This window comes from Triticum dicoccoides, chromosome 1A, assembly GCF_002162155.2.
Source record: "Triticum dicoccoides isolate Atlit2015 ecotype Zavitan chromosome 1A, WEW_v2.0, whole genome shotgun sequence".
In the NCBI taxonomy this organism is placed as follows: domain Eukaryota; kingdom Viridiplantae; phylum Streptophyta; class Magnoliopsida; order Poales; family Poaceae; genus Triticum; species Triticum dicoccoides.
In genome coordinates this window covers 122,296,599-122,318,057 of record NC_041380.1, presented here as the reverse complement: position 1 = coordinate 122,318,057, position 21,459 = coordinate 122,296,599, and positions in this window count along the sequence as shown.

Genomic DNA, 21,459 nt, shown 5'->3' with positions numbered 1-21,459 from the left:
GCCCTTGTGCTCACCAGCCCCAGGATTACTGTTAGTTGATGAGACACCAACTTGATACAGAAACTCCAAGCAAAATACAAAATGTGTAGTACAAGACCATTCTGGCCTATGAGTACAACAAATGGTTTCTAGTGGTTGACGGCGGAAGCGGTTTGTGGTCCATCAGTGTCTATGGGACTCCATTTCCCACAGGAATACCTGACCTGGATAACTCCTATCTTCGTGAGGCTGCTATCACCATTGCGTAGGTTCCGGTGCTGTCATCGCAACGCTCCTCTCCATGCAAGAAATCTGGCCAAGACAATAGCAGGGACAAGCCAGTGAGTACTTTGAATGTACTCGCAAACATTGTGAACACAGGTATAATATAACAAATGTTAATCGTGCTCTGAAATATTCTATGATCACAATGTCAGTCACAAAATTAAAATCCATGATGCACGCAAGTAGGTTATTCATATACAACATAGTATGCAATAAGGGAGTAGAAATAGAATGCACTGATCGGGTGTCTAAAGCGACGCCTCAAAAGGATAATAATATAAAGCATGCCTCAGTCGGGCGTCTGAGCGACACCACATAAAGGGCTTATAAAGGAAATAAGTAGCAAACATGCCACAGTCGGGCGTCTGTGCGACACCAGATAAAGGGCTTATAGAGTAAGTAAATAACAAGCATGCCACAGTCGGGTGTCTCAGCGACACCACATAAAGGGCTTATATGAGAGTAGTAATAGTGAATATCCAGGAGGTAGAACCGTCCTAGGGATACTCAATAATTCAAATAATGTAAATGGTTAGTCCATAATAATAGTAATCATAATCATCATAAGTCACAAGTCATGATCCATGTTCTGGTTTAGTAGTTTCCCCCCGAAGACCGACATTAAGACCGACACTTGACCCATCCCAGACTGTAGTCCTTAACCATGGACACGGCTATTCGAATAGATATAATCTCTGCAGAGGGTGTACTCTTTACCCACGAGTAACGGATTCCTTTAGTCCATCGGGACTAATTCTGTCTACGGTCTTTTAATTGAAAACACACCTAACCGCACACACCGGCCTAACTTACCGGTGTCTGGAATCACCCACAACACCCGTTAAGCGAAACTCTAAGTGGGGAGGCTACAACCTCGATTAGCATGGGATCACAAAATTTATAACACGCGCAAACTAGGGGAGATATCCCCTCGGCTCCAACCGGAAACACCCATGCCCCCGGACCAGGTGGCATGGCTACCGGATGTAGTCGGTATCTTCCACCATGGCCTCTCTGTACGGTGTGTGCTAGGAAGGGGTTGACAGCTTACTGAACCGTACCCTACCTATGGCAGGGACAAGTGGTAGTATGAAACAAGTATGGGGGTTACTGGAACAAGACTCGATCTATGGTCGACTCAGGAGGTTAAAGCATTTCCTACATGATAAGCATAAGAAATATATTTCACACCAACCAGACAGAATCACCACTCATCATATCCCGCCATGCCTTACCGGACACAACCGTCTCAACGAAGAACTAGAGACAAGCTCGTGTCTACCCAAGACAGAGACTTTCCCGGATTCCTTCCGGTAGGCATGAAAAGCATATGAGGGTGATTACTATCAGAAACATATCAAAATCCCAACAGCAAGGAATCAACAGTATGCACTCATGAGTATGATCATTTCATCACATAAAATAACAAATACTCCATGTCATGGTGGTGTTGTGACCACATCAGAAAACACACAATAATATTAGGCCAGGGCTTCAGAATGCTTGCCTTCAAGAGTATGCAAGTGGGGGTGCACTTTTTGAAAGTTGCTTCCTTCCTCAAAATCCTATTTCAAGAAAATTTAAATTAACACATCGTTTCAAAACAGTACAAAAAATTTGTTCGGACAATTTTCAAATAAATATGAAAATAATAGACAAAATTTTAGAAACAACAGAAAAAGAATCAAATCAATTGGACTTGTATTTTAAAAGTTATAGCCAGTCAAAGTCTGTTTTTAATAAAAATCAGAAAAAGAAAACGGTTCGGGGAGTAATACGTTTTTGAACAGGAGGAAACGTACTCTGGGTTTTACGCTTCCACTAAAGCCAGCGCGGGCCGTCGCTGGGTCACTGACAGTGGGTCCCTTGGGCCCACTGGTCAGGTTTGACCGGTCGCCCGCGCCTCCTTCCTCCTCTGGCCGAGTAGAGGCGGAGCTCCGGCGATTGCCGCTGACGAACGGCGGCTCCCCACGGGATTCCGAGTGCAGAGATGGATCCGCCAGTCCAGTGCGGCTCTCCCAGTGGTCGAGAGGGTCGTGGGGACAAAGGGGGTGACCGGCGGCGAGCTCCGCGGCGGACTGTAGCTTCTAGTGGATCGGGGTCTCGAGCTACGGTGGCTCCCGATCGTGTTTGAGAGGTGAGGTGGCTCCGCAAGGTCTAGGGGAGTCGGACGGTGGCACTGGATGGACGGGGGAGGCCCTGCTCGCAATGAATGGGACCGGAGCGTGGCGGCGGCCGAACTGACCGGAGACGGGGAAGAAGGCCTCCCTCCGTCGATTGCTGGCTGTGGGGGCTCTAGAGGGATGGCCTGAGGTCACCTGAAGGTCTGGACGAGCTCGGGGGCCCCTTTTTATAGTGTAACTAGGTCGGTTCCGCGGCGGCCGGGGATAAGATCAACGGCGAGCTGCTACTGTGGCCGTAGACGGCGTGGAGATGCTGGGGGCGGCTTGGAGGAGCGAATGGATGAGCTCGGGCTGTTCAGGGGTGAGCTGGCGCGCGGCTGTGGCTCGGGCGGCGCCACCCATGGCAGGAGCGTGCTGTGGCCGTCCGCTAGCTGCCATGGCTGACCTGACGGTGGCGCTACGGGGCTCTAGGGGTGGCTTGGATGGTTCTGATGCGCGGGTGAGGACGGGCGTGGCTCTGCGGGCGAGCAAAGGCCAGGGCGCAGGGTAAGTGAACGCGGAGGCTCGGTTGCGCGCGCGTGCAAAACGTGCGCTCTGGGCGTGCCCAGAGCTTGCACGCCAGGTGCTCGACAAAATGCCAACGCATGCCAGGAGGCTTGGATGAGGCTGGGGATTAACAGGCCTAGGTTAGAGGTAGCTAGGAGTTTGGTGGACACGTTGGTTTGGCTGCTGTGGCAACCCCATAATGCAAACTCATGAGCATGCCAATTCTGTTCATGAACACCAAGTGCTCGACAGAATGCCAGGAGCTTCTAGGTATCTCCTCTGGTGGCCAAAGTCTCCAGATTGGGTTCTCTTTAGATTATAATGAGGGTGGCAAGGTTAGTTTGACAAAAACAAAAACTCCCTAGTGCAAGTTTTGCAAATTTTCAGTTCTGGACAGAAAATGAAAGCATTATTGCATGGACCAAAAGTACTCCAATGGGTCCAATCTCCTGGACTTAAGGGTTTAGTAGAGTGGTCTATGAGCAGGAGAAAAATCATGGGTAATAGGGAAAGATAAAATATGGTTGTAGTAGAAAATACCCAACTGGACCAGAGAGCAAAAGAGGATGATTTGCTCAAATTTTTCAAACTAACACCAATGGGTTTTTGCATAAAGTTTAATTATACACTACTACTAACATCTCCCAATTTTGGTGGAATTTATAAAGAAATATTTAAATAGGTTGTAGTGCAAATTACAAACTGGACTAGATTTGAAAACTTGGGGTGGGGCTCAAAATTTCCAAATGACTAAAAGAGGTTTTTGCATAAAAGTGATGTGGGAACATCACATGACATCCCCAAATTTTGGTGGGGATTTCAAAGAAGTATTTGAAAGGGTTGTAGTGCAAATGGAACCCTAAAACTTATGAAAAATCTCTTTAAAAGAAATAAAGGTCAAGAAAAATAATTGTAGAAATAATTCCACTGATAAAAGAAATGTTCTTGGAAAGATATACAAGTCCAACAATATTTTTGAAAGGTTTTCACTTGGAGTGAAAACTCCACAATTCAGGAGAAAAGTGTGGTTCTGAAATAAAAGAAAATCCAGAAAATAAAAATTTAATTTACCATGGCAAAATTTTAATTAATAAATCATGGTTAAATTTTTGGGGTGTTACATTACCCTTGAGGTAAAACGTTGGGAGGCAAAACTATAAGCCCCTATCTGTCTCTGTGTCCGATTAAAACTCCATAAACATAAGTATTGCATGAGTGTCAGCAATTGTGAAAGATTATATGATAGTTGAGTATGTCGACTTGCTGAAAAGCCCTTATACATTGACTCTTTCCTATGTTATGATAAATTGCAATTGCTTCAATGACTGAGATTATAGTTTGTTAGTTTTCAATGAAGTTTACGATTCATACTTGATATTGTGATTGAATTATTACTCTAGCATAAGAAATCATATGACAAGAATTATATAAGTTGCTGTTCTAAGAATGATCATGATGCCCTCATGTCCGTATTTTATTTTTATCGACACCTTCATCTCTAAACATGTGGATATATTTTTCGATTTCGGCTTTTCGCTTGAGGACAAGCGAGGTCTAAGCTTGGGGGAGTTGATACGTCCATTTTGTATCATGCTTTTATATCAATATTTATTGCATTATGGGATGTTACTACACATTATATCACAATACTTATGCCTATTCTCTCTTATTTTACAAGGTTTACATAAAGAGGGAGAATGCCGGCAGCTGGGATTCTGGCTGGAAAAGTAGCAAATATTAGAGACCTATTCTGCACAGCTCCAAAAGTCCTGAAACTTCACAGATGATGTTTTCCAAATATATAAAAAACATTGAGCGCAAGAACTTCACCAGGGGGCCACACCCTGCCCACGAGGGTGGGGGGCGCGCCCTACCCCCCTGGGCACGCCCCCTACCTCGTGGGCCCCCTGGTGGCCCTCCGGTGACCATCTTCTGCTATATGGACTCTTTCGATGGGAAAAAATCATAAGCCATCTTCTCGGACGAAACTCCGCCGCCACGAGGCGAAACCTTGGCGGAACCAATCTAGGGTTCTGGCGGGGCTGTTCTGCCGGGGAAACTTCCCTCCCGGAGGGGGAAATCATCGCCATCGTCATCACCAACGCTCCTCTCATCGGGAGAGGGCAATCTCCATCAACATCTTCATCTGCACCATCTCATCTCAAAACCCTAGTTCATCTCTTGTATCCAATTCTTGTCTCTAAGTCCGGGATTGGTGCTAGTAGGTTGCTAGTAGTGTTAATTACTCCTTGTAGTTGATGCTAGTTGGTTTAATTGGTGGAAGATCATATGTTCAGATCCTATATGCACATTAATACCCCTCTGATTATGAACATGTTTATGCTTTGTGAGTAGTTACTTTTGTTCCTGAGGACATGGGAGAAGTCTTGCTATTATTAGTCATGTGAATTTGGTATTCGTTCAATATTTTGATGAGATGTATGTTGTCTCTCCTCTAGTGGTGTTACATGAACGTCGACTACATGACACTTCACCATTATTTAGGCCTAGAGGAAGGCATTGGGAAGTAATATGTAGATGATGGGTTGCTAGAGTGACAGAAGCTTAAACCCTAGTTTATGCATTTCTTCGTAAGGGGGTGATTTGGATCCATATGTTTCATGCTATGGTTAGGTTTACCTTAATACTTTTGTTGTATTTGCGGATGCTTGCAATAGAGGTTAATCATAAGTGGGATGCTTGTCCAAGTAAGGGCAGCACCCAAGCACTGGTCCACCCACATACCAAATTATCAAAGTACCGAACGCGAATCATATGAACGTGATGAAAACTAGCTTGACGATATTCCCATGTGTCCTCGGGAGCGCTTTACATCATATTAGAGTTTGTCCAGGCTTGTCCTTTGCTACAAAAGGATTGGGCCACCTTGCTGCACCTTATTTACTTTTGTTACTTCTTGCTCGTTACAAATTATCTTATCACAAACTATCTGTTACCACTTATTTCAGTACTTGCAGAGAATACCTTGCTGGAAACCGCTTATCATTTCCTTCTGCTCCTCATTGGGTTCGATACTCTTACTTATCGAAAGGACTATGATAGATCCCCTATACTTGTGGGTCATCAGACATCAAAGTCGATGAGCTCGGTGCGGTAGTTGTCACGCTGGCCGAAGGTGACAGGGAGGCAGACCTACCCTATCGAGGTGGCAGAGCCGTCGGTCACTCCTGAGAAGGGTTTGGTAGGCTGCAACTGATCGTATGGCACTTGGAGGCTATCGAATGTCTCCTCGATGAGGGTCTTGGTGACTTGGATGTTGCTGATGACGGGTGAACAGAGCATCGGGAGGACGCCAGCGGTTGCCGCGCACTTGACCTGGTCTACCGAGCTGAAGGTGATGGTGTACTTGGACCACCTGAGTGGGCGCGTGTCCTCGAGCCCGGGGAGGGCCACGTTCACCTCACGAGCAAACTGCTTGAAGGTGCGCTGGGAAGCTGGGGCTGAGCACCGCCCAAGATGCAGGCAATAGAGGATGGCTCCTGGATGCCCCCAGGCCCCTCGTCCTGACGGTGGTCGTCGTTCCTTCTTGGTGGTCGCGGCAGTGGAGGGAGGCCAGGATTGCCCTAAGGATGGTCCTCACGAGGTTGGTCCCTCCAGGCACCCTCACGAGGCTGCTCCTGCCAGTGGTCCTCCCGAGGCCGGTCGTGCCACTCCAGGCATGGGCCGCGGCCGTCCCAGCGTCCTCCACTTCGTCCTCCTCCGTGGTCGTAGCCCCGATCGTTGCACTCGGGGCGTTGACCGAAGCATCCATCTCGGATGGCCCTAAGCTCTTGACAATCATTAGTATTGTGGCTATGTACGTTGTGGAAAGCGCAGAATGAACGGCTGCTCTTGGACGACTCGGGATGGTCCCGGCCGTGCTTCGTGTCTGGCTCCGCCACGAGCGCGTCTACTCCCTTGTGCTTCATGTGCTTGGCCTTGGCTTTCTTCTCTTCTAGGTTGGCAGCAGGGAGCTCAAGGAGGGAGAGGCGCCCTTCCTCAGCTCTTGCGCACTTGGTCGCCATGTTGAACATTTCCAGAGCCGTGCATTGCTCCTCGTGGATGGCGAGCTCCTCCTTCATCTTGACGTCGCGGATGCCATCGGAAAATGCTGAGATGATGGCCTCGTCCATCACCTTGGGGATCTTGAGGTGTACACTATTGAAGCACTGGATGTACTTCTGCAGGGTCTCCCCCGACTGCTGTTTGATGCGGCACAGGTCACCCGCTGCCGGAGGGCGGTCGCGAGTGCCCTGGAAGTTGGCGATGAAGCAGTCACGCATCTCACCCCAGGAAGAGATCGAACCCGCGAGCAGGTTCAGGAGCCACGAGCGAGCACCATCCTTGAGAGCCATGGGAAACCAGTTCTCCATGACCTTATCATCTCTGTTGGCTGCCTCGATGCTCAGCTTGTAGAGCTGCAAGAACTCCATAGGGTCAGGGGTGCCGTCGAAGCGTGGAGGCAGGTCCAGCTTGAAGTTGCCTAGCCAGACAAAGTTGTCCAACTCAGGGGTAAAGGCTCAGCAGCCTCCTGTGGTCACCGGGGCCCGTCATGGTAGTGGAGTCTAGTCTTGGTACTCACGCACCGCCACCGCGTGCAGCGCGCGGTCTTGGCGTGGTGGTGCGGGGAGTGCGGGAGTGTTTTCTTGCAGTTGGGGAACTTCTTGGCAGCTTCCTTCTTCGTGTGCGGGCACACGACATGGCGGATCATGATGCGGGACCGTGTGTCTTGGGGCGAGCACACCCTCTTGATGTGGGGGAGGCGGGGGCGCTCCGTGAGCCGCGCGTCTTGGCGTGAGGGCACCGTATTTATGCGGAGGCGGCGGAGGCGCTCCATGAGCTATGTCACCCGCGGCTAGGGGTGGGCAAGGCAGTGAGAGGGATGGTGCGGGTGAGTGCCCAGTGGCGCTGACGAGCTCGGCAATGCGGTCCAGCCAGTCCTCGTAGAGGTCGTCGTCCGGGCGGTAGTGCAGGAGCTCGCATGCCATGAGCAACGCGGCCTGCGCATCCGCCGGCGCGCAACGAGCGTGGGACGATGAGCCGGCCGGAGTCAGCGACGGGGTGGCGATGCAGCCATCCCGCCACACAGAGGGGTGCAGCGACAACGCTTGCTGCTCGTTTGCTGCCGGGCCGGTAGCAGCGTTGGCAACAAGTGATGGAGAATGGTGGGGGGTCTGCCAACGAGCGCTATCTGGGCGACGCGAGTGGCGAGGGCGGCGCGACGCTCAGCACGGGTTCGGTGAGCGTCTGACATGGATGTGATGGAGCTACAAAACGTGGATCGACGAAGAGAAAGCTTCAGCGCACCCCTATCTGGCGCGCCAAATGTCGGATTTCGGGTTCCGGCAAAAGCCTCAAGGTTCGAACTCTGGGGTGTGCACGAAGATCTCTCCTCCCCTAGCTCACTCACTCACCACGATCACAAGCCTTAGCTCATCGAACCCGAAGAACAAGGGACACAAGAGTTTATACTGGTTCGAGCCACCGATGTAGTGTAATACCCTACTCTAGAGTGGTGTGGTGGATTGTCTTGTAGGCTGAGGATGAACAAGCACAAGGGAAAAACTACCTCCTGAGGAGAGGTGTTCTTGAGCTTGGTAAGCTTGTGTGGTTGAGGATGATCTGAATGATCCGTCCCCAGATGAGCCTCTCTCTCTCTCTCTCTCTCTCTCTCTCTCTTGATGAGCCGATCCCTGGCTATGGTGGTGTCTACCCCTATTTATAGAGGCCTTGGTCCTCCTCCCAAATATTAGGCGGGAAGGGATCTCACAACAACCAATTTGAAGGGGGGCAATTAGTACAAGCAATCCTGACAAAAGGTGGTCTTCGCCTCCCAAAGGCTCTGGTGGTGATGCCATCGTGGGCTCCGCGATGACCTCCATCATACCGTCCTGCAAGTCTTGGTCTCGTTGCACCAATATGGAAACCTTTACCTCATGCCTCGGGACTCCTCGCCTGCGCCTGCTCCTTTAGCACCAAAGAGGCAACTGGTGCTCTGCGCCCGCCTGGCACCCGCCTGGCCTTGGTCGTCATGCCTTTCGTCACGGGAACCTCATGAGGTGCCCCTCACCTTGATCTCTCCGCTCCTCATGAGCCAGCCTAGTGAGGCTGCCCCTGAGGAGGTCTTGTGTCATCCACCTCGCGAGGCTTGGCCCCTCGTGAGGGTCTTGAGTGTTTGCTGGTGAAGATGGACCATACCAGGCCGGTGGAGGTGCCACGCCGTGGGCCGCAAGCAGGCAAGTCTGGGGACCCCCGTTCCTAGAACGCCGACAATGCTGTTCGGCATGCCGTAGCGCACCGTGATGTATTTGACGAACCGGACGGCTGTTGGCCCATGTTGGATTTCGGGTTCCGGCGAAACCTCAAGGTTCGAACTCTGTGGTGTGCACGAAGATCTCTCCCTCCCCCTAGCTTACTCACTAACCACGATCTCATGGCTCAGCTCGTCGAACCTGAAGAACAAGGGACACCAGAGTTTATACTGGTTCGGGCCACTGATGTGGTGTAATACTCTACTCCAGTGTGGTGTGGTGGATTGCCTTGTAGGCTGAGGATGAACAAGTACAAGGGAAGAACTACCTCCTGAGGAGAGGTGTTCTTGAGCTGGTGAGCTTGTGTGGTTGAGGATGATATGAATGATCCATCCACTTCCTATGGTGGTGGCTAGTCCTATTTATAGAGGCCCGGGTCCTCTTCCCAAATATTATGTGGGAAGGGATCCCACAAAGGCCAATTTGAAGGGGGACAACTAGTACAAGCTATCCTCACAAAAGGTGGTCTTCGCCTGCCAAAGGCTCTGGTGGTGACGCCATCGTGGGCTCCGCGATGACCTCCATCCTGCTGGTCTTGGTCTCATTGCACCGATATGGAAACCTTTGCCCGATGCCTCGGGACTCCTCGCCTGTGCCTGCTCCTTTAGCACCAAAAAGGCAACTGGTGCTCTGTGCCCGCTGGCGCCTGCCTAGCACCCGCCTGGCCTTTGTCGTCATGGCTCACATCACGGGAACCTCATGAGGTGCCCCACGCCTTAATCTCTCCGCTCCTCGCGAGCCAGCCTAGCGAGGCTGTCCCTGAGGAGGTCTTGTGTCGTCCGCCTCGCGAGGCTTGGCCCCTCACGAGGGTCTTGAGTGTTTGCTGGTGAAGATGGGCCGTACCAGGCCGCTGGAGGAGCCACGCCGTGGGCTGCAGGCAGGCAGGTCTGGGGACTCCCGTTCCCAGAACGCTGACAGTAGCCCCCGGGCCCAAGGCGCGCTCGGACTTGGCTTCGAGGCGAAGCCAAGGGGCAGGTGCAGAGCACCGCGGGCCCCAATAGCCTGTGGCCTTGATTGACACGTGGCGACTGACGGGACGTGGGCCTCTCCGCTTCCCCATGCTGCCTCGGCAACCGCCCGACTGACAAAAGGCTGGCGCGGGTTGCGCTGCCTTCATTGCTCCCCTTTGTCTTGCTCCAGATCCCCTTTCTTGCTCCTCGCTCCCAAGGACTACAGATCCGCCCAAATCCTCCTCCGAACCCGCCACCAATGGCGCCCAACAAAGCTCGGGCCGTCTCCCCGCCATCCTGGTATGATCCTGCGTTGAGCGCACCAAGCGTTTCGGAGAAGAACCTTGCCGCCTCGCTCCTGATAATCGCGGTGGGCCATTAGAAGAGGAAACCGCGCTCTGGGCTGGCTCCGCCAAGCCGGAGCCCTCGGGTAGCACCTTCTATCCCTTCTTCATGAGCAACATTGTTGTGGGGTTGGTTCCCCCCTTCTCCGACTTCTTCTACTCTGTCCTCAGCCACTACAAGCTCCACGTCCTCCACCTTCATCCCAACTCCATCCTCTTTCAGTCGATCTTCGCCTTCTATTGCGAGGCGTACGTTGGGGTGATGCCGTCCATGGCGCTGCTGCGCCACTTCTTCTATCTCCAGATCAAGACCAATGCGATCTCGAAGGCCGAGGGCTTCAGGAGAAAGTGGGTCTTGATGGATGCCAAGTGCTCTCACCCCCGGCTAGTGCTGCCGATGGCGATGCCCACATCTCATGACGGGTGGTTCTGCGCGAAGCTCGACGACCCTCGGGTGGAGTTGGTGCTGGAGAGGATGACCGCCGACCTGAAGCCTAACGATCCAATGGCGGCAAAGCTGACGGGGGCCATGATCATCAAGGAGTTCATGGCGCAGCGCGTGGCTCCGCTCTAGTCGTGCCCACGCCCCTTGTGGAGGCTCGAGAACGGGGTGACGACCTCCGCCTGCGCCCGGAGGCCTTGTCTGACGTGGAGCTGGGCACGGCCCTCCGCTCCTTGGTTGGGGACGACCAGGGGTACCCACCGGACACCTTCATTCCCTTGTACCGCCATCCGGATGGGGCGAAGATTGCCGCTGCCATGCCTGCCTTCGATGGACGTGGTCTTGTGACACTGGCACCCTCAGAGGCTCCGGCGGTGACGACTCCGGTGGTGGTGTCTTCCTGAGATTCTGGCGAGGATGAGGAGGAAGACTCGGCGGCCACCCCAGAGGGGTCTGGAGAGACCTCCCCCCTCGCACAAGGCCGATCTCCTCTGTGCCTTGCCTAATGACAACGATGTTGACGACAACCTAGTGAGGGATGTCATGCCCCCTGCTGGGGTCACTACGAGGTCCAGGGTCTCCCCATCGAGGAAGCTGGCGCTCGGTGTCCCGACGAAGAGCAGATCGTCGATGTTCTCTTGGGGCGACGCCCCTGCTTCACCGCCGCCCGAGGCCTCCGTGGCCTCGCCGACTTCCGGGGCCCGCGCGCCCGCACCTTAAGCCGCGAGGTCCCCCAGCTCCGCACTTCTGAAGAGGCGGCGGGAACTACGCCGCCGTAGACCAGTGAGTGTCCTGTCATGACCTTGCACTTGCTCCTGCTTCCACTGCGGCTTCCTAATGTTTCCTTCTTGTGCTTCTAGGCTGACACCGTCGTCGAAGAAGAAGGAGGGGGCAGCCACATCCTCGGGGACCCAACAGCCTGGCACGGCCGCACCTCCTCCGGTGCAGAAGGGTGGTGATGGCGCCCACACTTCTCCCGCTCGGTCGTCCTCGTGAGGCCCAGTGGACAAGCCTCAGGAGGAGGCGATCTACTCGGCCAAGCCAGCTTCGGAGGTGCCTATCCCTAGTTCGCCCGTCGACGCGGCCAATGTTCAGGATCTCCTAGATCCACTTCCTGTCGTCTCCAGCTCGCAGGTCTTGGGGACGGCGCAGCCTCCTCCTTTGGTTGAATCGTTGGCCCGCGATCCTTCCGCTCTGCCTGACGCCTTGGAAGAGGCCCTTTCCCCGCTAGCTCGGCTTCGGGGCAACCTCCAAGGTGCTGACCGCCGACTGGTGGCGGGGCGCCTTGAACTGATCTCTGGTTGGCGGCAGTCCGATGCGTCTGCCAGGGAGGCGCTGAGCCAGGCCGTGGCGGCTTCAGAGCAGGACAAGAAGGCTGCTGCCCAAGCCGCGGCCACCCGCGAGGTGGCGCTGAAGGACGCCAGGGCCGCCCAGGATCGTTGCAGGTCGCTGGAGGCCGATATCGAGGCCATGCGTGACGAGCGCGAGGCCGAGGCTCGAGACCGCAAGACGAAGGAGGAGAAGATGAAGGCCCGAGAGGACGCTGTCAGAGGTCGTGACACCGAGCTGGAGCAGTTGGCGAGGGCACAGGACACGAGGGGGAGGTCTCTCCAGACCCCTCTGGGGTGGCCGCCGAGTCTTCCTCCTCCTCCTCGCCAGAATAGCTGGAGGACACCACCACTGGAGTCGTCACCGCCGGAGCCTCTGAGGGTGCCGGCGGCACAAGACCATGTCCATCGAAGGCAGGCATGGCAGCGGAAATCTTCACCCCATCCGGACGGCGGTACAAGGGAACGAAGGTGTCCGGTGGGTACCCCTGGTTGTCCCCAACCAAGGGGCGGAGGGCCGTGCCCAGCTCCACATCAGACAAGGCCTCCAGGCACAGGCGGAGGTCGTCACCCCCATCCCCGAGCCTCCACAAGGGGCGTGGGCGCGACTGGAGCGGAGCCACGGGCTGCGCCATGAACTCCTTGACGATCATGGCCCCCGTCAGCTTCGCCGCTGTTGGATCGTCATGCTTCAGGTCGGCGGTCATCCTCTCTAGCACCAATTCCACCCGTGGGTCGTCGAGCTTCACGCGGAACCACCCGTCGTGAGACGTGGGCATCGCTGTCGGGGTGTGGGGTTCCGACAAACCCTTAAGGTTCGAACACTAGGGTGCGCGCGAAGTCTTTCCCTCCAACCGATCATCGCTCTAGCTCGCTAAGATCTTGCGGACGAACATGACGAACTCACAACGTAGAAAGACACAGGGTTTATACTGGTTTGGGCCACCGTTGTGGTGTAATACCCTACTCCAGTGTGGTGGTGGTGGTGGATTGCCTCTTGGGTTGATGATGAACAATACAAGGGAAGAACGGCTTCCTGAGGTTGAGGCGTTCTTGAGCTCGGTGAGCTTGTGTGTGGGGGGGTGGTCTCTCTTTCTTCTCTCTAAGATCATCTCCCCCTACACTGTGGTGGCTAGTCCTATTTATAGACGCCCTGGTCCTCTTCCCAAATATCGAGCGAGAAGGGAGCCAACAATGGCGGGCTAATTTGCAGGGGGACAGCTAGTACAAGCTATCCTGAAAAAAGTGGTCTTCGCCTGCACAAAGTTCTCGGTGGTGACGCTGTTCTGGGCTCCACGATGACCTCCGTCTTGCAGTCCATGGTCTTGGTCTTGTTGCACTGGAACGTCAACCTTTGCCTGAGGCCTCGGTACTCCGCAGCTGTGCTTGCCCCTTTGCACCAAAGAGGAAACAAGGAAGCTGTGCGCGTTGGCATCCGCCTGGCGCCCGCCTGGTGTCGATCATCACGACTCACGTCACGTGAGCCTCGTGAGGTTCGCCTCGCCTTGATATCTCCGCTCCTTGTGAGCTTGCCTAGCTAGGCCACTCCAGAGGAGGTCTTGCGTCGTCCGCCTCGTGACGCTTGGGCCCTCGCGAGGGTCTTGGGCACTTTGTTGGTGAAGATGGGCCGTACAGCCTGCTGTCTCAGCCACGCCGCGGGCCGCAGGCAGGCAAGTTTGGGGACCCCCGTTCCCAGAACATCGATAGTAGCCCCCGGGCCAAAGGTGCGCGCGGGCTTGGCTTCGCGGCAAAGACAAGGGTCAAGCTTGGAGCACCGCGGGCCCCAAAAGCCTGCGACCTCGGTTGACGCATGGCGGTTGATTGGACATGGGCATCTCCGCTTCCCCACGCTGCCTTGACGACTGCACGACTTGACAAGTCCCTGCGACATGCAAGGGAAACCATCATTACCTGCGATCGTGGGAGTTGCCAGTTGGCCTTCTCTTGCTATAAATGGGGAGGGGGCGGAGCCCCCGTTTCCCATCTCTTCCTCGCTTTCTTCCTCCTTCTTGCTCCATTGCTTGCAGTGCCTCCGATGGCGCCTCAAAGGAAGTTATCTGCCACCGAGAAGGGAAAGGCCCCTCGTGAGGGTCCTGGCTCCCTGGTGCCCAAGCGCGGTCGCAGCCGCCCGCGCAAGCACGCTGCGACCCCCGCCGTGGCCCACCGTCGAGGCAGCGCCACGGCACGAGGAGGGGGTCGTCCCAACCATGGCGGTCCAGTTGACGGGGGGAGGCATGCGATGGTGGCGAGGCCTCCCCGCCCGCGCTTCCGTTCAGCGGAGGCGTCGCCGGAGTTCGTTGTTTGGTCGGAAAACCCGGCCGGCAACTAGCTCCAGCTTCCGCGCTTCCTTGTCGATGAGCTGCCGGCCCCTGGTCCAGGGGGGCTCTGGTTGCAGGCAGATGGTTGCTGCAGCAAGTCCTCCTGGGTCGCGGTCGAGACTTCTGCCGCGGGCAACATAGCCTTGGCCCGCGGCTGGCAGACGTTCGCCCGGGCGCGCGGCCTGGGTAGGCGGTGCACGCTCCACTTCAACTATGACGGCGGGTCGACCCTCTACGTGAGGGTGTTGGGGGAAGATGGCCTCCACGCCGGGTGCTACCCCGAGGCGAACGACGGTGAGGAGGTGCTTGGCCTTGGCGACGGTCGTGACAAGGGTGAGGGCGAGCCTGCCGTTAGCGGTGACCGCATTTCTTCCAGCTACGGCGGCTCTCCCTCCTGCGACAGCTCCAGCAGCAGTGGTTACGATCAGCCGCCGCGCCGCCGCCCTCGCTTCGAAGGAGGCATCGGGTCATCTCGTCACCGCGCCTCCATGAAGCGCGAGGAGGGGTCTGGCTAGGCTTGGGCGTCGCTAAGGGCCTGCCCCTGCGGATTGCTGAAACGCCGCTTTGTTTGGCTTTTTCCTCTCTTTTCCTGCACCAGAAAATGAAACCAGTATGGGCCCAGAGGGGCGTGTATCGAACTATGGTTCTTGGTTAATGCAACGTGCGTGTTATTCCCATGCCATGCTGTTATTTTGCGCAGAGATAACCTAACCTGGTGTGTTTGGGACGCTCCTTCCTTCACGAGATATCTGCGTTGGCTCAGGAACTGCAAGAATTTGTTAGGGGGCGCACTAGAGGATTTTGCCGTTCACCCGAACCTTGACTTGGCACTTTGCATCGCGGTACCCGTGGGGCACGGATTTAGGAGAGTTGCGCCAGCTTCCAGGCTCGAACGAGGGTGACTCGTGAGAAGGCAGAGAGAAGGAAAAGCTTGTGAGGGCACTAGCCTAGCCCCCTCACGAGGTATGCGAGAGAGAGACCACGGGTAAACCAAAGCCGAAAAACGTGGTAAAAGGAGAAGGAACCAAATCAGCAAGGAACGCCAAAGGCAAACTCGATTAAGGAAAAGCAAGCCAACTATGGAAAACAAATGAAAAGCCGCGTCCGGCACCTAATATACTCTTCAAGTCTTCTCACCAGCGCGGAGCTAAGTGCTGTCCACTAGGCGTGGGAGGGAGCCCCAGGGCCTGAGGCCGGCGCTCCTAAGACTCCAGGGCGTGTACAACCCCAACTCATCATTACGTGAGAGTGTCACGGGCGGCGATTCTTCACAGGCACCGGGCCTTGCTTCACAGGCTCTGGGCCTTTCTTCACAGGCACTAGGCCTTGCTTCACAGGCTCTGGGCCCTGCTTCACAGGCACTGGGCCTTGCTTCACAGGCTTTGGGCCTTGCTTCACAGGCTCTAGGCCTTGCTTCGCAGGCTCTGGGCCTTGCTTCACATGCACTGGGCCTTGCCTCATGGGTAGAACTTCCGGAGGTGCTGGATGTTCCAGGCGTTTTTGGATAGGTGTCCCCTCTTGCGTCTCCAAGCGCACGACACCAGGCCTGGAGATGTGGACGACCCTAAATGGGCCCTCCCACATGGGCGAGAGCTTGTGCAAGCCTTCCCTGGTGAGGACCCGCCTCAGGACCTGGTCACCCATCTCGAGCATCCTGGAGCGAATGTTGCGGCAGTGGTAGCGCCGTAGCGCTTGCTGGTATCTTGCCACCCTTAATGCAGCTTCGCGACAACATTCCTCCCCCAGCACGAGATCCATCCCCCGCATGGCGTCCTGTTGCGTTTCATCGAATGCCAGGACCCATGCGGAGCGATGCCTGACCTCATGAGGGAGGACTGCTTCAGCTCCGTAGACGAGGAAGAACGGAGTCTCACCCGTTGGCTTGGTAGCGGTGGTGCGGATGGACCACAACACGGACTGGAGCTCGTCGTGCCAGCCCCTGTCGCATGCCTCAAGCTTCTTCTTGAAGGTCCTAGTCTTGAGGCCCCTCAGGACCTCAGCATTGGCGCGCTCGACCTAACCATTGCTCCTGGGGTGTGCTACCGAAGCATAGCAGATCTGCATTCCAAGGTTAGCACAATAGGTTTTAAAGAGGTTATTAGTAAACTGCGAGCCATTATCTGTGATAATGCGGTTGGGGACCCCGAAGCGGCTCATGAGGCCCTCGATGAACTTGACAGCAGAGCCGGCTGGAATGGTTCGGACGGCTTCCACCTCTGCCCACTTGGTGAACTTATCTATGGCGACATACAGATAGCGGTAGCCTCCTGGCGCTTGTGGGAACATGCCTAGGATGTCTAGCCCCCAGACCGCGAACGGCCACATGAGCGGGATGGTTTGGAGGCCCTGGGCAGCCTGGTGGATTTGCTTGGCGTGGAATTGGCAAGCTTCGCAGGACTTCACCAGCTCGGCTGCATCATTGAGTGTTGTAGGCCAATAGAATCCGCTGTGGAAGGCCTTGCCGATGAGGGTCCGTGATGATGAGTGATGTCCATAGTCCCTGCTGTGTATGTCAGTCTGCAGCTCCCTCCCTTGATCACCGGAGATGCAGCACAGCGTGACGTCGTTCGGTCGTTTCCTGTACAACTCGCCGTCTTGAATGCAGTATGCCGTGGCCTATCAGGACACGCGCTCCGCGTCCTCTTCTTTCTCCGGTAGTGTCCCATGCATCAGGTACTCCCTGAACTCCTTGGTCCAGCACTCCTCCTGGGGCTCGAGTGTCAAGAGCAGCCGAGCTCCTGAGGTGGGCCGCAATCTGGGGCTCCCGAGGCCAGGGGCTGAGGGAGCTCCTCCCGAGGCTGAGTCGTGCTTGAAAGAGGCAGCGTAGCTCACGGCTTGAAGAGTCTCTCTTCGAAGATGCCGGGCTCTTGCGGTTGCCGCTTAGATGCTCTCTTGGCGATGTCATCGGCTTCCTTGTTGGTGCCCCGGGGCACGTGCTGCAGCTCCAAGCCTGTGAACTGCTTTTCCATTTTGCGCACCTCACCAAGGTAGGCCTCCATGTGCTCGTCCTTTGGCTCGTACACTTTGTTGGAGAGGTTGACGAGGAGCTGCGAGTCGCCCTTGACGGTAAGGCGCCTCACCCCCATAGCCGCCGCAGCCTTCAGGCCGGCTATGAGGCCCTCGTATTCCGCGATATTGTTGGAGACCTTCTCGCCATGCTGAAAGCAGAGTTGCACGACATAGAAAAGCTTGTCCTGAGTGGGCGAGATGAGCACTGCTCCAGCCCCCGTGCCCTGGTGCACAAAGGCGCCATCAAAATACATGACCCAGCCGTCCGGCGCCTCGCTTCCTGGGGAGGTGGACCGGTCTTCTCCTTCCTCAAAAGCTGGGGCATCTGTCCATTATGCCACAAAATCGGCGAGCGTGGCTCCCTTGATGACCCTGGTGGTGCTAAACTCCAGCTGAAATGCTTGCAGCTCGATGTTCCATTCAACGACCCTTCCGACCGAGTTTGAGCTCCTGAGTATCCTCTCCAAAGGGTAAGACGAGATGACCTTGATGGGGTGCCCCTAGAAGTAGTGCCGCAGCTTGCGCGAGGCCACCAAAAGTGCGAGTAGGAGCTTCTGCGGCATGGGGTAGCGCACCCTTGCGTCCCGTAGTACAGTGCTGACGAAGTACACTGGGTGCTCGACGAGGGCCGGTACACTGTTGAGGCTCGGGTCCCACGTAGATTGTGGCACATCCTGAGGTGATGGGTCTCCGGAGGCCTGACCGCCCTCAGGAGCTTCCGTGATGTTGCTCTGCTGAGCTAGGTCCTCCGCCGCCAATGGCCTTGTGCACCTCTCTGGCCCGGTGCTGCATCAGCTCTACCCTTATCTTGTTGCTCCTCCTGAACCGCCACCAGCGCCGCACTGGCGGAGTACGGGGTGGCGGCAAGGTAGAGCAAAAGAGGCTCAAGACGCCGCGGTGCCACCATCACCGGGGGGCTGGTGAGGTATTTCTTGAGGTCTCGGAAGGCCTGGTCGGCCTCCGGGGTCCACTCGAAGGGGCCTTTCTTCTTCATGAGCTTAAAGAAGGGCAAGGCACGCTCACCTAGCTTAGAATGAAACGCCCTAACGCGGTCACCCGTCCTGCCAGCTTTTGCATCTCCTTGAGGGTCTGGGGTGGGCTCATGTCTTTGATGGCCTTGATCTTTTCCGGGTTCGCCTCGATCCCTCTGTGGGATATGAGAAACCCTAGCAACTTGCCGGATGGGACGCCAAACACACAATTCTCCGGGTTAAGCCTCAAGTTCACTTGGCGCAAGCTCTCGAAGGTCTCCTCCAAGTCTTGAATCAACGTCCTCGCCTCGCGAGATTTGACCACTATGTCATCAACATAGGCCTTTGTGTTCCTGCCGAGCTGCCACCCCAAGGCGATGTGCATCAGCCGCTGAAAGGTTGCGCCCCTGTTGCGAAGGCCGAAAGGCATGCAGGTGTAGCAGTACACCCCACATGGTGTCAAGAAGGCCGTCCTCTCCACATCCTCCACCACCATCTTGATCTGATGGTATCTAGAGAACGCATCCAGGAAACACAACAAATCACACTCGGCGGTGGAGTCGACGATTTGATCGATGCGTGGAAGGGGGAACGGGTCTTGGGGGCAAGCTTTGTTTAGGTTGGTGAAGTCATTCCTTCCCGCCTTTCTTCGGTACTACAACGGGGTTCGCCAGCCATTCGGGGTACCGAACTTCCCGGATTGTACCTACCGCCTCCAGCTTGCATGTCTCTTGGACGATGAAGGCCCGCTTCTCAGTGGACTGCTATCTTGCTCGCTGCTTCACAGGGCGTACGTTGGGGAACACCTTTAGATGATGCTGGATTACCTCTCTCGGGACACCTACCAGTTGGTCGGGCTCCCACGCGAATATCTCCTTGTTCGCGCGCAAAAACCTCACCAAAGCTTCTTCCTGCCCCGGGTTAAGGCCGGTTCCTATGGTGAAGGTGGCTCCTGAAGACCCATCCTCATTGACCGGCACCTGCTTTGTCTCCGCCTTGTCTTGGGTGAATAACTGCTTTTCTTGGTGGGCGTGGCCTCCTTGGCCTCCGGCGCTCTGGCGCTGGCTGGTTGTGCCGCTGCCGCGGTCTTGAAGGCGATCCTGAGTGCCATCATGGCCTCCTTAGCGTCCCCTTGTATGGTGAGGACACCCTTTGTCCCAGGCATCTTCATGAGGTTGTAGGCTGGGTGAGTTGCCGCCATGAATTGAGCGAGGGCCGGGTACCCGAGGATGGCATTGTACGGGAGACCGATGTGGGTGATGTCAGAGTCCACCAGCTCGGTGCGATAGTTATCCCGTGTTCCAAAGGTGACAAGGAGGCGGATCTGCCCCAAGGCATGAGAAGTTCCACCGCCCACTCCTGTGAGGGCTTGCTGAGGCTGAGTCGCTCGAGCGGCACATGAAGATGTTGGAGATATGCCCTAGAGGCAATCATGTGATGATGATATTTCCATATGTATTCATGAGTCCTTTGTATTGTCCTTGAACATCATCAATGATATGTATCAATAAGTATGTGACTTGTTTGTGGAACTATGTATTGTATGATGATTGTTTTAATGGTCCCTAGTTGATAAGGTTATGAGGACACATATCCTTGACTAGTATACGACTCAGTTGATGACTATGTTTCACAAGTCATGTGCATGGAGATGCTAAACCGATAGTATGGGCTCGGGGATGGAGATCACCGAGCCGGATAGACCCACTTTGAGATGCAGCGAGATATAGGCATCTGTTAGTCTCAAGTGCAATGTTTATGCCATGTCCTAGACCTGAGGTCCTCGCATGTTCTCAGGATGAGGATCGACTCACTTAGGGTCTATCAAATGCTACTCCGTAACTGGGTAGTTATAAAGGTAGCTTTTCGGGTGAGTCGTGAGACATGCCGCGAGACATGGTTGACCAAGATGGAATTTGCCCCTCCTATTTGGAGAGATATTCTCTGGGCCCTCTCAAGTGATCAGATTCGGAAAGCATGGCCATGCGATTTGGGTTAAGTGTTAACTCAGTTCGGGAATCTGTATCATGGTTTCGAGAAGAGAGGTCGAGCTAACACAAGGGTGACAAGTACTCGCCTTGAGCTCGATAACAAATATCGTGAGGCAAAAGGAATGTTGCATATGCCACATTGTTGAGGTTCGTCAAACGACTTTACGCCCACATGGGAGTTGGCACGTTCTGCTAGGAGCCGCTACCAACTATCGACTCAGGTTGTGTCCATGTGTACGTGAACCTATAGGGTCGCACACTTAAGGGGCTGCAGCCCATTCAGATTGGAACTGAGTGGAAAATGGATGTGGACTCCTAGTGGGCTCAAGTGTTGAGCCCACCTCGGAGGTCTATATAAAGGGGAGTGGGCACACCACTTAGGGTTGAGGGAATTGAACCCTGGTTAGCCACCGCCACTCCCCACTCCCATGCCGCGCGACCGGACCTAGCAGTCCGCCGCTCGACGCTGCTCCCCGTACATGTGGATACCTTGGAGGCATCACATCTGCGGTGCTTGGACGAATCGTTCGGGGGAACCGTGAGGTGCCGTTCGCGGGAGATCACCGTTCACGGGTCTTCGCTGTTCACGGGAGATCGGCAACGCGAGGAGGAGACGGCCCGGGAGATCTGCTACACGCATCACCAACTCTACTTCCACTGCGGTGACTGCGCGTCTAGTGGTAAACCCGATCCCGTGATCTATTTCCAGTAGCATGATCTTGGGTGCGCGGTAGAAAATTTTATTTGGCGCTAGCATAGCGTACCGCGTGCTCCAACAGTGGTATCAGAGCCTCCACTGTGTGGTAATAGATTCGATGATATGCATATGAGATATGTAGATCGGTTCAGGTGCGGGTCGATG